Genomic DNA, 15052 nt, shown 5'->3' with positions numbered 1-15052 from the left:
CACCTCTATAACCGTCTGGGGTCTGATGTCAGCAAGCATGATTACATCCGTCAGAAGCTCAGAGAGGTGGGGCGGCTTCTGCTGAAGGCGATGAAGGTCACACCGTTGCGGTGTATGGAAGATTTCATTTGCCCACAGAATTTCCTGCAAGTGGTGCATGCTGTGAGGAGCCTGGCCGGTTACGATGACCGCACCAATACATATAAAATACCCTCGTTGGCTCTGAAGGTGGGACACAGCTTGCAGAAGATTTCAGCTATGGTGGAGTGTCAGGCACTGATGGAGGGCAGTGCCCTGACAGAGGAGCGTGCCCGAAACTTTCGGAAAATTTATGAGGCGAGGTGGAGCGAGCTAATCTCCACTGCTGCCCTGAAGACACTTCGAGAGATAAAATGGAATGCACCGCTGCTTCTGCCCTTCACTGATGATGTTAAGCGCTTGAACCTGTACCTCCTTGACCGTCAGCGAGAGTACATCGATGAGTTGTCCGCCCACCCTTCCAAACAGCAGTGGTCCATGTTGGCCAAAGTTACCCTCACGCAGCTGATTCTCTTCAACCGCAGGAGAGAAGGTGAGGTTTCCAAGATGCTGCTCTCCTCCTTCGATTTACGGCACACAGCCGATTTGCAGGGTGATGTGGCCCAGGCCCTGTCAGAGCTGGAGAAGGCACTCTGTCGTCACTTCTCCCGTATTGAGATTCCTGGGAAAAGAGGCAGGAAAGTCCCTATCCTGCTATCCCCAAGCATGCAGAAAGCGATGGAGCTCCTCATAGAGAAGCGGACAGAATGTGGTGTGACCCCACACAATATCTACATGTTTGCTAGGCCAACAGCCATGTCCCATTATAGGGGATCCGACTGCATACGTCTCTACGCCCGGGAGTGTGGGGCCAAGCACCCCGAAGCATTATCTTCCACCCGCCTACGGAAGCATGTGGCTACACTTTCCAGAGTCCTCAACCTGAGCGATACAGAGATGGATCAGCTTGCTGATTTCCTTGGACATGATATTCGGGTGCACCGGCATTATTACCGCCTCCCGGAGGGTACCCTTCAACTGGCCAAGTTGAGCAAGCTGTTTCTGGCTCTCGAGCAAGGGAGAATGGCTGAATTCCGGGGCCACAATCTGGAAGAGATCTCCATTGATCCAAACGGTAGGTATCACTTGACAGTGTGGCTCCAGGGACTGACTGTCTAAGTGGGCTGGTGTGATCGGTTTCCCTGTCCTTCTCTATCCACAGAGCCGATCCAGGTGGTGAGCGATGACTCTGGGGATGAGCCAGAGAGTCAGGATACTGAGGTTCCCATGGGGCACATGGGAAAAGAAGCTGGCAGCGTGGTGTCGGCGGTGGATGGAGGTGCAGCTAAAGGTGGGTGTGACTGTCCATTCCATTTGAGATGCGTCCATGACTGGTGGTGGCGTTGCGTGGTGACTGACCTTTCTTCTCCCGCACAGGTGACAGAAGGGGTACCAAGCGCAATCCGTGGACCCCAGCAGAAGTGAAAGCTGTTGAACGTCACATGATTCGGTTCATTCGCTCATTCAAGGTGCCGGGCAAGAATGACTGTGATGCGTGCCTAAGGGCAGAACGACAAGCGCTGAAGGCTCGGAACTGGCTCTCGGTTAAGTTTTACATTAAGAACCGAATTACTGCTGAAATGAGAAAGAACCTTTCCTGAATAAAATGTATCTGCTGCTGAATACACGTTTCCTCTATCTCTAATTAAACCCGAAAATAAATCAGTTATGTGGGGTGTCCTCATTAGGCCGGTATTCCTGAATAGGTCCCCATGAGGAAGGTTCCAGACATATGTCCCGATGAGGATAGAAAAACAAGTATGTGTGTGTGTGTGTGTGTGTGTGTGTATGGTGCTGTGTGTGTGTGTGTGTGTGTGTGTGTGTGTGTGTGTGTGTGTGTGTATGTGGCTGTGTGCACTGTGCATATATGTATATATGTGGTTGTGTGTACATATGTATATATGTGGCTGTGTGTATATATGTATATATGTGGCTGTGTGTATATGTATATATGTGGCTGTGTGCATATATGTGGTTATGTGTGCAGGGGAGGAGGGCACCATTGTTTCTTCTGCTTCCAGGCATCTGGTATGTACTTACGCCTCTGGCCTGCCATACTGTGTAAAAAGGGGGCACTGCCTGCCGTACTGTGTAAAAAGGGGACTCTGCCTGCCGTACGGTGTAAAAAGATGACTCTGTCTGTGTACTATGTAAAAAGGGGACTCTGCCTGCTGTACTGTGTAAAAAGGGGACTCTGCCAGCGTACTGTGTAAAAAGGGGACTCTGCCTGTGTACTGTGTAAAAAGGGGACTCTGCGTGCCCTACTGTGTAAAAAGGGGACTCTACCTGCCGTACTGTGTAAAAAGGGGCTCTACCTGGTGTATGTGAATAATGGAGACTACTGTGCAGTGTAATATGAATTGGAATTATTTTGTGGCCACAACCCTTCACCATGAGCCCACACCTTTATCCCTATATTTTTGAAAGACTAGCCCTATTGTGAGTAAGGAGGGTGGGAAGCGCCAATGCTGTTTCTTGCACACAGCGCTAAAGTGTCTAGTTATGACACTGCAAAGAATGAGCCGAAATTCACATTATAGCACACAAAATGAGCCAAAATTCACATTATACCACACAGAATGAGCCGAAAACGAGATTTATGGTAAGAACTTACCGTTGTTAAATCTCTTTCTGCGAGGTACACTGGGCTCCACAAGGATTCACATCGGGGTGTAGAGTAGGATCTTGATCCGAGGCACCAACAGGTTTAAAGCTTTTGACTGTTCCCAAGATGCACAGCGCCGCCTCCTCTATAACCCCGACTCCATGCCAGTGAGCTCAGTTTCGTTAACCAGCCCAATGCAGTAGCAGGTACCAGAGACGACAACCACTCGTAGCCAATTACACCACACACTCACCGCAGGAGAGGGTGTCAGTGGCTATGCCAATACCAACCCAAAGAAGCTAAGTGCGTCAGGGTGGGTGCCTTGTGAAGCCCAGTGTACCTCGCAGAAAGAGATTTAACAACAGTAAGTTCTTACCATAAATCTCGTTTTCTGCTGCGGGGTACACTGGGCTCCACAAGGATTCACATCGGGGATGTCATAAAGCAGTTCCTTATGGGAGGGGACTCACTGTAGCGAGCACAAGAACCCGGCGTCCAAGGGAAGCATCCTGGGAAGCGGCGGTATCAAAGGCATAGACCCTAATGAACGTGTTCCCAGAGGACCACGTAGCCGCCTTGCACAATTGTTCAAGGGTCGCAACACGGTGGGCCACCCAAGAAGGTCCAACCGACCGAGTAGAATGGGCTTTGATGGTAGCAGGAACCGGACGACCAGCCTGTACATAAGCATGTGCAATCACCATTCTAACCCATCTGGCCAGAGTCTGCTTGGAAGCAGGCCAGCCACGTTTGTGAAAACCAAACAACACAAAAAGAGAATCGGATTTCCTAATGGAGGAAGTTTTCTTCACATAGATACGGAAAGCCCGTACCACATCCAAAGATCGCTCTTTGGAAGACAACTCAGGAGAATTAAAGGCCGGAACCACAATCTCCTGATTAAGGTGGAAGGAAGACACCACCTTGGGTAAATAACCTGGGCGTGTTCGAAGCACTGCCCGGTCATGGTGAAAAATCAAATAGGGAGACTTATAGGATAAGGCACCCAAGTCCGAAACCCTTCTAGCTGAAGCAATAGCCAGCAAAAACAACACCTTAAGGGAAAGCCACTTAAGGTCAGCAGAGGTAAGAGACTCAAACGGAGATTCTTGTAAGGCCTCCAAGACCACCGACAGATCCCAAGGGGCCACAGGTGGCACATAGGGAGGCTGAATCCTCAACACACCCTGAGTGGATATATGGACATCAGGTAGGGTAGCGATCTTTGCGACTGCCTTCTAGTGCTTACAATTAGTGTATATTGTTTAATTTAGAGGTTTTAGATACCTCAGTTTCATATGATTACTATGCTGTGGTCTTACCAATTTTAAATGGTTATATGTTTTTAGTTTGTCTAATAAACTGTTTTATTAATTTTTGTGTACATCATTGGCATTAAGCGCTGACCTGGTAATTTTCTGCATTTGTTTTGTTGTTTGAGGAGGCTGGCTACCTCCTCACCAGGTGGCAGCTAATCCCAGGGTGTAAACACACACACAGTTCTGCTCAGCGCCATCAAAACCTTTTTTTCTCTGAGGGTAGCGATCTTTCTCTGAAACCAAACCGACAAGACAGAGATATGCACCTTGAGGGAGGCCAGACGCAGGCCCAAGTCCAGGCCTTGTTGTAGAAAGGCCAATAGTTTGGCCGTACTAAACTTGAAAACGTCATGATTGTGAGTCGCACACCAAGTAAAGTAAGCATTCCAGACCCTATGGTATATCCGAGCAGAAGCCGGCTTACGGGCCTTCAACATAGTTAGAATGACCGCCTCAGAAAACCCCTTGGCCCTCAGGACGGAAGCTTCAAGAGCCATGCTGTCAAAGCCAGACGGGCCAAATCCTGGTAAACACAAGGGCCCTGAACGAGGAGGTCTGGTCGTTGTGGAAATAGAAAAGGACGATCCAACGAGAGGCCATGTAGATCGGAGAACCAGTTCCATCTGGGCCACGCTGGAGCGACCAGAAGTAGGTTTCCCCCTTCTTGCTTGAACTTCCGTAATACTCTGAGCAGGAGTGACACCGGAGGGAACACATACGGCAGCCGAAAGTTCCACGGGATTGACAGAGCATCCACGAACGCTGCTTGAGGATCCCTTGTCCTTGCTCCGAAGAACAGAACCTTGTGATTGTGTCGAGACGCCATCAGGTCCACATCTGGGAGGCCCCACTTGTCCACGAGAAGTTGAAATACCTCTGGATGTAGGCTGCACGTCCTGACGACTGAGATAGTCTGCCTCCCAGTTCAGAATGCCAGGAATGAACACTGCTGATATGGCCGGCAGATGGCGTTCTGCCCACCGAAGAATCCTTGATACTTCCCTCATTGCCATGCGGCTTTGAGTGCCGCCTTGATGATTGATGTACGCCACTGTGGTGGCGTTGTCCGATTGTACTTAAACAGGTCTGTTCTGTATGAGATGCTGGGCCATTGTCAATGCATTGAACACTGCCCGCAGTTCCAGAATGTTTATCAGGAGTAGGGACTCCTCCTTGGTCCACCGACCCTGGAGAGAGTGTTGTTCCAACATCGCACCCTAACCTCTCAGACTGGCATCCGTCATCAGCAGGACCCAGTTGGATATCCAGAAGGGATGACCCCTGCTCAATCGCTGGTCCTGAAGCCACCAGCTCAATGATAGGTGGACCTCCAGAGACAAGGAGATCATGTGAGATCTGATCTGGTGAGGCAGGCTGTCCCACTTGGACAGAATCAACTTCTGTAGAGGGCGAGAATGGAATTGAGCATACTCCACCATGTCGAAAGCCGACACCATGAGACCTAACACTTGCATTGCCGAATGAATCGACACTTGCGGACGGGATAGGAAGCATCGGATCTTGTCCTGAAGTTTCAGGACTTTCTCCTGAGACAAGAACAACTGCTGGTTGTGAGTATCCAACAACGCTCCCAGGTGTACCATGCTACGAGCCGGAACCAGGGAGGATTTCTTCCAGTTGATCAGCCACCCGTGGGCTGTCATGCACTGGACCGTCAGATCAAGATGACACAGGAGAATTTCTAGGGAATCTCACCAGGATCAACAAATCGTCTAGGTATGGTGGTATCCTGACCCCTTGACAGTGGAGTGTAGCCGTCATGACCGCCATTACTTTGGTGAAAACTCGCGGAGCCATTGTCAAACCAAAGGGTAACGCCCAAAATTGGTAATGAAGGTTGCCCACCACAAACCGCAGGTACTGGTGATGAGATACCGCAATAGGAATATGTAGGTAGGCATCCTGTATGTCCAGGGAGACCATATAGTCCCCAGGCTCCATGGCCAGAACAATAGAGTGCAGCATTTCCATACGAAACTTCGGAGACCCGGACATACTTGTTCAAGGACTTCAGATTGAGAATGGGCCGCGAGGACCCGTTCGGTTTCGAGACTAGAAACAGCGTTGAATAGAACCCCTTGCCCCTCTGGGTCAGAGGCACCTGTACCACCACTCCTGTGGTCAGGAGGGAATGTACCACCGAGTGCAACGTGTTTGCTTTTGCTGGATCCAGAGGCACATCTGTCAGGCAAAATCGATGAGGGGGTCGATTCTTGAAAGGTATGGCGTAACCTTGAGCGACGACTTCCCTCACCCAGGTATCTGAAGTGTTCTTTAACCATTCCTGGGCAAAACCTAGAGGTCGGCCCCCCACCTTGGGATCCCCCAGAGGGAGGTCCGTCCCATCATGCGGCAGGCTTGTCAGTTTTAAAAAGCCAGCTGACGGGCGGCCCAGGCACGCTTCGGTCTGGCCTTGGCAGGTCTGGAAGCACGAGCTTGCTTTGGGTACGCCTGACCTTTTGCTTTACCTGGAGTACGAAAGGGCAGAGGGAAAGTACTTTTAGCCTTCTGTGCAGAAGGAGCCGTACTAGGCAGGCAAGCTGTTTTAGCAGTAGCCAGATCGGCCACAATCTTATTGAGGTCTTCTCCAAAGAGAATGTCTCCCTTGACAGGAAGCACCTCCAAGGTTTTCTTGGAATCCAAATCCACAGACCAGGATCTCAACCAAAGGATACGTCTGGCCAAGACGGATGGAGTAGCAGCCTTGGCCGCGAGCACCCCGGCATCGGAGGCCGCCTCCTTAAGGTACAGAGAAGTTGTGGCAATATACGAGAGACATTGTCGACCATGCCCAGATGCATCGGAAGGCAGTTCCGCCTCATGTTCCTGAGCCCACGCCTCAACAGCTTCAGCAGCCCAAGTCGCTACAATAGTTGGCCTTTGTACAGCCCCCGTAGGGGTATAAATCGCTTTTAAACAGCCCTCCACACGACGATCCGTCGGTTCCTTCAGAGAGGTGACGGCAGTTACTGGCAGAGCAGAGGAAACAACCATGCGCACCACATGAGAATCTACAGGCGGTGGGGTTTCCCAATTTTTACACACCTCCGCAGAGAGCGGATAGCGAGCCAACAGTCTCTTATTCGGTGTAAATTTTGTCCCCGGATTTTCCCAGGATTCCTGACGTATGTCAACCAGGTGTTTAGAGTAGGGTAAAACTTGTTTAACCACTTTCTTACGCTTAAACCTATCCGATTTTTTGGAGACAGTTTCAGGCTCAGAATCATCAGACACTTGAAGAATGAGCCGTATCGCCTCAATCAAATCCGAGACATCCACGGATGACTTCCCTTCCCCATCTTAAACATCAGCGTCAGTGTCAGAGGGGTCAGTATATGCACCGTCCTCCTCAGAGGACGTGTCGGTTAAAGCCGTGGATTGGGAGGAGGTAATGGCCCTTTTAGAAGACAACTTAGTCCTATGAGGGTGAGAGTGACCCTTAGATTTAGACATGGATCAGTTCAAATGCTGTAGCTGAGTGGAAAGTTGATCCGCCCATGGCGGGTTCACAGTGGGGACCACAAACTGTGGTAGTGTCACAGGTGGTCCTTCAGGGGGCGTCAATTTAGTCACAAGAGTGTTTAACAATGTGGAGAATGTAGCCCAAGGTGGGTCTTGTGATGCCCCAAGCGCTACCAACCCACTGGGGGGTAAGGAACCCCCTGAACCTAAACTCTCAGCTGCTAAATTATCCTCCATTACGTTTGCGGCCTCACTACCACGCAGTGTGGGAGAGGCCCTAACGTCGTTGCCACGTGTAGCAGACATAACTATGGCCCTCATTCCGAGTTGATCGGTCGCAAGGCGAATTTAGCAGAGTTACACACGCTAAGCCGCCGCCTACTGGGAGTGAATCTTAGCTTCTTAAAATTGCGACCGATGTATTCGCAATATTGCGATTACTAACTACTTAGCAGTTTCAGAGTAGCTCCAGACTTACTCTGCCTGTGCGATCAGTTCAGAGCTTGTCGTTCCTGGTTGACGTCACAAACACACCCAGCGTTCGCCCAGGCACTCCCACCGTTTCTCCGGCCACTCCTGCGTTTTTTCCGGAAACGGTAGCGTTTTCAGCCACACGCCCCTGAAACGCCGTGTTTCCGCCCAGTAACACCCATTTCCTGTCAATCACATTACGATCGCCGGAGCGAAGAAAAAGCCGTGAGTAAAAATACTTTCTTCATAGTAAAGTTACTTGGCGCAGTCGCAGTGCGAACATTGCGCATGCGTACTAAGCGGATTTTCACTGCGATGCGATGAAAAATACCGAGCGAACAACTCGGAATGAGGGCCTATGTGCACAATAATGGGCAACACGGTACAAGGTGTAGCAGCACTATACCTAGCAAGAACTCTCAGAACAGAAGCCTAAGATGGCACAGACCAAGAGTTCAATAGATATAGAATATATGGTGACTATAAATCACAAGTAAAAATACTCTGTCAGTATATCTTGTGATACAATCCTATATTAATTATAGAAAAACCTGAAACACTTGGCCCCCTCAGGTATAGCAATATAGGAATAGCACGCTGAGTGAAATACACTGCAATAAGGCAACCACGCAGCAAGTACATGCACACACACATATATAGCCACTAGTGATGTGCACTGGACATTTTTCGGGTTTTGTGTTTTGGTTTTGGATTCGGTTCCGCGGCCGTGTTTTGGATTCGGACGCGTTTTGGCAAAACCTCACCGAAATTTTTTTGTCGGATTCGGGTGTGTTTTGGAATCGGCTGTTTTTTTCAAAAAAACCTAAAAAACAGCTTAAATCATAGAATTTGGGGGTCATTTTGATCCCATAGTATTATTAACCTCAATTACCATAATTTCCACTCATTTCCAGTCTATTCTGAACACCTCACACCTCACAATATTATTTTTAGTCCTACAATTTGCACCGAGGTCGCTGGATGGCTAAGCTTAGCGACACAAGTGGCCGACACAAACACCTGGCCCATCTAGGAGTGGCACTGCAGTGTCAGGCAGGATGGCACTTCAAAAAAATTGTCCCCAAACAGCACACGATGCAAAGAAATAAAGAGGCGCACCAAGGTCGCTGTGTGACTAAGCTAAGCGACACAAGTGGCCGACACAAACACCTGGCCCATCTAGGAGTGGCACTGCAGTGTCAGGCAGGATGGCACTTCAAAAAAATTGTCCCCAAACAGCACATGATGCAAAGAAAAAAAGAGGCGCACCAAGGTCGCTGTGTAACTAAGCTAAGCGACACAAGTGGCCGACACAAACACCTGGCCAATCTAGGAGTGGCACTGCAGTGTCAGGCAGGATGGCACTTCCAAAAAATTGTCCCCAAACAGCACATGATGCAAAGAAAAAAAGAGGCGCACCAAGGTCGCTGGATGGCTAAGCTAAGCGACACAAGTGGCCGACACAAACACCTGGCCCATCTAGGAGTGGCACTGCAGTGTCAGGCAGGATGGCACTTCCAAAAAATTGTCCCCAAACAGCACATGATGCAAAGAAAAAAAGAGGCGCACCAAGGTCGCTGTGTGACTAAGCTAAGCGACACAAGTGGCCGACACAAACACCTGGCCCATCTAGGAGTGGCACTGCAGTGTCAGGCAGGATGGCACTTCCAAAAAATTGTCCCCAAACAGCACATGATGCAAAGAAAAAAAGAGGCGCACCAAGGTCGCTGGATGGCTAAGCTAAGCGACACAAGTGGCCGACACAAACACCTGGCCCATCTAGGAGTGGTACTGCAGTGTCAGGCAGGATGGCACTTCAAAAAAATTGTCCCCAAACAGCACATGATGCAAAGAAAAATGAAAGAAAAAAGAGGTGCAAGATGGAATTGTCCTTGGGCCCTCCCACCCACCCTTATGTTGTATAAACAGGACATGCACACTTTAACGAACCCATCATTTCAGCGACAGGGTCTGCCACACGACTGTGACTGAAATGACTCGCCCTACCCTAGTTATGCCTCTGCTCACTACAGATGGCACACACACCTGTCCCAGCACTCACTACAGATGCCAGACACACACCTGTCCCCGCACTCACTACAGATGCCACACACACACACACACACACACACACACACACACACACACACACACACACACAGAGTCCTGTCCCCACACTCACTACAGATGCCACACACACAGAGTCCTGTCCCTGCACTCACTACAGATGGCACACACACCTGTCCCAGCACTCACTACAGATGCCACACACACACCTGTCCCCGCACTCACTACAGATGCCACACATACACACACACACACACTAACACACAGAGTCCTGTCTCCGCACTTACTACAAATGCCACACACACTCACACACAGAGTCCTGTCCCTGCACTCACTACAGATGGCACACACACCTGTCCCAGCACTCACTACAGATGCCACACACACACACACACACACACACACACACACACACACACACACCTGTCCCCGCACTCACTACAGATGCCACACACACACCTGTCCCACACACTCACTACAGATGCCCCACATTCACACACACAGTCCTGTCCCCGCACTCACTACAGATGCCACAAACACTCACACACAGAGTACTGACCCCACACTCACTACAGATGCCACACACAGAGTCGTGTCCCCGCACTCACTACAGATGCCACACACTACAGATTCCTGACACACACACAGAGTCTAGGTACTGGCAGATACTCACCCCAGTCACTGTGCACGGGTGGCTGCTGCTGGCACTGCGGGTCTCCATTTCCCTCCTCCCTTGCAATGCTCCTCAGCTCTGGTGTCTGCCTTTCTTCACTTCCTGGATTGATCACATGACCAATCCGAGCTGCCCATCAGAGCTCACACACGCCCCCACTGTGAGGCATGCCTCACATTTCTCTGTTCTATGTGGACTGATTGGCCGCTGTGTAGCCCCGCCCATCTGTACAGGCAGTGTCGACAATGTGAGAGATGAAACTGAGCTGCTGTTGCCTCATCGCTATCTCTCCCTGCAGGTTCCAGGAGCCCTGCAACTCTGGTAAGTTTTATCTATAAAGATGATTGTATTAATACAAAGAAGATGCTTATAAGTTATAGCTTCTTTGTGTTATCCCAATAATTTTTCTAGTGAGAACTGTGAGTATGATAGGGATAATGACAGGTGAGGCTCTGCCTCCCCTAACTGCACGTCTCTGGTGTCTTGCTAAGTATATTGATGGTAAGTGACTCAATAAAGTACTATTATTACTACGACAAGTTACATATGTGGTGAGAGGGGAGGTCTCTCATCTGATTTGTTCACATTCTGGTGGAATCAGCTCCCTCCAGGGAGAAGAAAACAAGAACTGCACATTCTGCAGCTGCAGTAGATATTTGGGACTACGCATTTTCTGGATTGCCCAGATCCAGCAGGAAGTAATCACTGAGAAGAGGAAAAGTTAAAAACTCCCATACACCCACTGCAGGTTTCACTGATGCCGGTTAGGGGCCAGCAAGTAGGAGGCAGTTCTGTATTGCCAGGGACTGTGAATGTTGGTTGTGCCAGGAGAGCATGGCGGATGATGACTGCAGGTCATTGTAGCAGAGTAATTGATAAGCACGAGGAGTGCCGGGATGTTTGTTTGTTTATTTTAAGTTATGTACCTGTGGCACCAGGCTACACAACAACAGTGGGCTGATGCGCAGGGAGGACTTCTTAAAAGAAGCCTTCCCTGTGCATCAGCTCTCTGTAAATCATTCCTGCAGATCTGCAAAGCTCCACCTATATGTAACGTCACAATGTGTGACATCACATAGGGGTGGAGCGGTTTGGCAGAATTTTTTTTCAGGGTGCCCTGTCTATTTTGTCAGTCCCGGGCCCCACAATTTCTGTTGGCAACCCTTGTATGTGACCAGACCCAATTCTGTGTATATTGTGCACAATGATACGGACTAGGGGGGTCATTCCGAGTTGTTCGCTCGTTGCTGATTTTCGCAACGGAGCGATTAAGGCAAAAATGTGCATGCGCATTGTACGCAGTGCGCATGCGCTAAGTATTTTAGCACAAAACTTAGTAGATTTACTCACGTCCGAACGAAGAATTTTCATTGTTGAAGTGAATGGAGTGTGATTGACAGGAAGTGGGTGTTTCTGGGCGGAAACTGGCCGTTTTCTGGGAGTGTGCGGAAAAACGCAGGCGTGCCAGGATAAAACGCGGGAGTGTCTGGAGAAACGGGGGAGTGGCTGGTCGAACGCAGGGCGTGTTTGTGACATCAAACCAGGAACGAAACGGGCTGAGCTGATCGCAGTGTATGAGTAAGTCTCAAGCTACTCAGAAACTTCTAAGAATTTTCTATTCGCAATTCTGCTAATCTTTCGTTCGCAATTCTGCTAAGCTAAGATACACTCCCAGAGGGCGGCGGCCTAGCGTGTGCAATGCTGCTAAAATCTGCTAGCGAGCGAACAACTCGGAATGACCCCCTAGGTTCGAACACGGGAGTGGTGTATGGAAGTCTTGGACAGAAACTCGTGGCTTTATGTAACTCTTCCTCATATGGCACAGGAAAGGGAAGATATGGAATCTTATGGGCTCTGTTGTAACACCTTATATGAGTTTATCAATCAGTTAGGTTTACATTCAGAAAAATATATACATTACATATGTAAATATGTGAAAGGAGGTATATATAGAGTTGGAGGATACAGACGAAAATATGTGATTAATTTAACATTATCAATGACTTTAAGGCCCCCCTTGTGAGCTGCAGCTATGAAACAGCTGGGCGGCAAACATCCTGGGTAGTAAAAAAAACACAGCCCCTCCCCTCATCAAAGAGGTCAGTCAGATAGAAGCCAGAGTGGGTGGGGCTTACCTTAGGCGGGAAGCCCTGAAAGAAACAGCTCTGGGGAGAATAGTGAGGCACTGACAGGGGCTGCTGTGCGGTAAAGGCAGCGCCATCTCTCACTAGTGAAAGGACAGATTTGGAGGATGAGAAATTATCCGAGGAGGCTGTACTGACAGCTGGCTGACAGGGGAGCAGTGAGATGCATCCAGCTGAGGAGGAGGTCCCGCTCTGCACCCTTTCTCTGCCTGATTGTAGCGGCTGTTCAGTCCTAAAATCATTACCAGAGCCAGTATACACTGCAGTGACTGAGTTTGTGAGGCCGAGCCTGGAGGAGAGACTGTGAGTGAGGCTGCCCGCAGAGAGATATTCCTGGGGTGACAAGAGGATCTTAAAGGTAACCCTCACAACACAGCACACTGGCTAGGGTTTATCAGCAGTCCTGTCTCTTCTACCAACAACACTGTTAGCCATCCCTCTGTCTATGCAGACGGTTCATTCACATATTGGCCCTCAATCCGAGATGATTGTGATGATCGTAGCTGAGCTAAATTTAGCACAGCTACGATCATTCACACTGACATGCGGGTGGACGCCCAGCACAGGGCTAGTCTGCCCCGCATGTCAGTGCCACCCCCCCCAACCCTGCAGAAGTGCAAAGGCATCGCACAGCGGCGATGCCTTTGCACTTCCAGAGTAACTCCCAACCAGTGCAGCTTTAGCGTGCTGGCCAGGAGCTACTCGTCGCTCCCTGGCCCGCAGCGGCTGTGTATGATGTCACGCAGCTGCTGCGGGCCACTCCCCGCACGGTGCAGCCACACCTGCGTTGGCGGGACCGCACCCACGAAATGGTGGCCAAATGCAGCCATTCCGCCGCCTCCCGCCCAGTGACGCCTCTGCTTGTCAATCAGCGCTGGCGCATGCGCAGTGGGTACCTGTTCGCTCAGCTGCAATAAAAAGCAGCGAGCGAACGGGTCAGAATGACCCCCATAGAGCAGTTCCCAATGAAAGGATCCTAAGTTAAAATGAACCCCCCTCTATAACTGAGATACTATAAGGCTTCCTTTAGCACAAAGAGCCATACGCAGCTTATATGCACGCTGGATAGTGTATTCTGTGAAGAAGTATAGCACATAAGGGATGATATAATGTACTGCTGATTCTTCAGTTCGCCCTGACTGAGGCAAGTTTTTCAGCTGTGTAAAACTAGTAATTATACAAGCCTGCTACCTGCCAGGGAAAGTCACCCTTTTCTGCAGCCCTAAACCATTTGGTTAATATACTATTGGATATTGTTTCTATATGACAAACCTGGCATCGCCTTAGCACCCCTGACAGTTCTTGATCAGAGAGCACTGGGACAGGAGGAAACTTATATATATATATATATTCTTACAGCCATCAGCTTCATATCACCTTACTCCGCCCTCTTTAAGTGTTAAGGGCCCTACACATTGGCCGATCCGCCGCCGAGCTGCCCGACGGCGGATATGGGCGACCCGGTGGGGTGGGGGGGGGGGGGGCAGTGACGGGGGGAGTGAAGTTTCTTCACTCCCCCCGTCACCCGGCTCCGTAGCAGTGCAGGCAAATATGGACGAGATCGTCCATATTGGCCTGCATGCACAGCCGACGGGGCACCAGCGATGAACAAGCGCGGGGCCGCGCATCGTTCATCGCTGGTGCCTCCACACTCAAAGATATGAACGGTATCTTGTTCATTAATGAACGAGATCGTTCATATCTTTGAGTGATGTCGGCCAGTGTGTAGGGCCTATTAGAGACTGAGAACTACAGGAGTTATACAGGTTATTATCACTAAAAGTACTGGATGGCCTATTACTTCTCCACGAGGCAATAAAATACCTCACCAGCGGCTTAAGTTATCTAACCAGCAACCAGCATTAAGAAATGTATTGTACTTATTTCAGATGATAACTTTCTATGATCCGAGATAAACTCGTAGTATCTATAAAATACAGCTAATTAGCAGGATTATAGACATCTAACCATCGTTTGCCTTGAATTTAACTGATAACCATATCATCCATTGAATTAACTCCTTCAGTACATCCTCAGCCCAGGCTTGAGTTAACATTTAAAGTGCACTCTTACAAAAATAAAAGGGGTAATTTGAGATCTCAAATATTTTGAAATATAATTATTACTCTGTTGTTAAATTATATTGTCAGAAAACTAATAGTGTGTGTGTGTGTGTGTGTGTGTGTGTGTGTGTGTGTGTAGAGCTGGGGGA

General features: G+C 49.4%; 1 long non-coding RNA gene across 1 annotated transcript; it reads left to right on the top strand.

Annotated features, from left to right (window-relative positions):
• The first annotated feature begins 1241 nt into the window (after nucleotides 1–1241).
• On the top strand, nucleotides 1242–1701 carry LOC134935171 (uncharacterized). The gene is made up of 2 exons (XR_010179956.1): nucleotides 1242–1369; nucleotides 1456–1701. It is a non-coding gene; the product is annotated as an uncharacterized LOC134935171 (long non-coding RNA).
• Nucleotides 1702–15052: the final 13351 nt, after the last annotated feature.

Source organism: Pseudophryne corroboree, chromosome 6 (genome assembly GCF_028390025.1).
Source record: "Pseudophryne corroboree isolate aPseCor3 chromosome 6, aPseCor3.hap2, whole genome shotgun sequence".
In the NCBI taxonomy this organism is placed as follows: domain Eukaryota; kingdom Metazoa; phylum Chordata; class Amphibia; order Anura; family Myobatrachidae; genus Pseudophryne; species Pseudophryne corroboree.
This window is presented reverse-complemented; position numbering and strand designations above follow the sequence as displayed.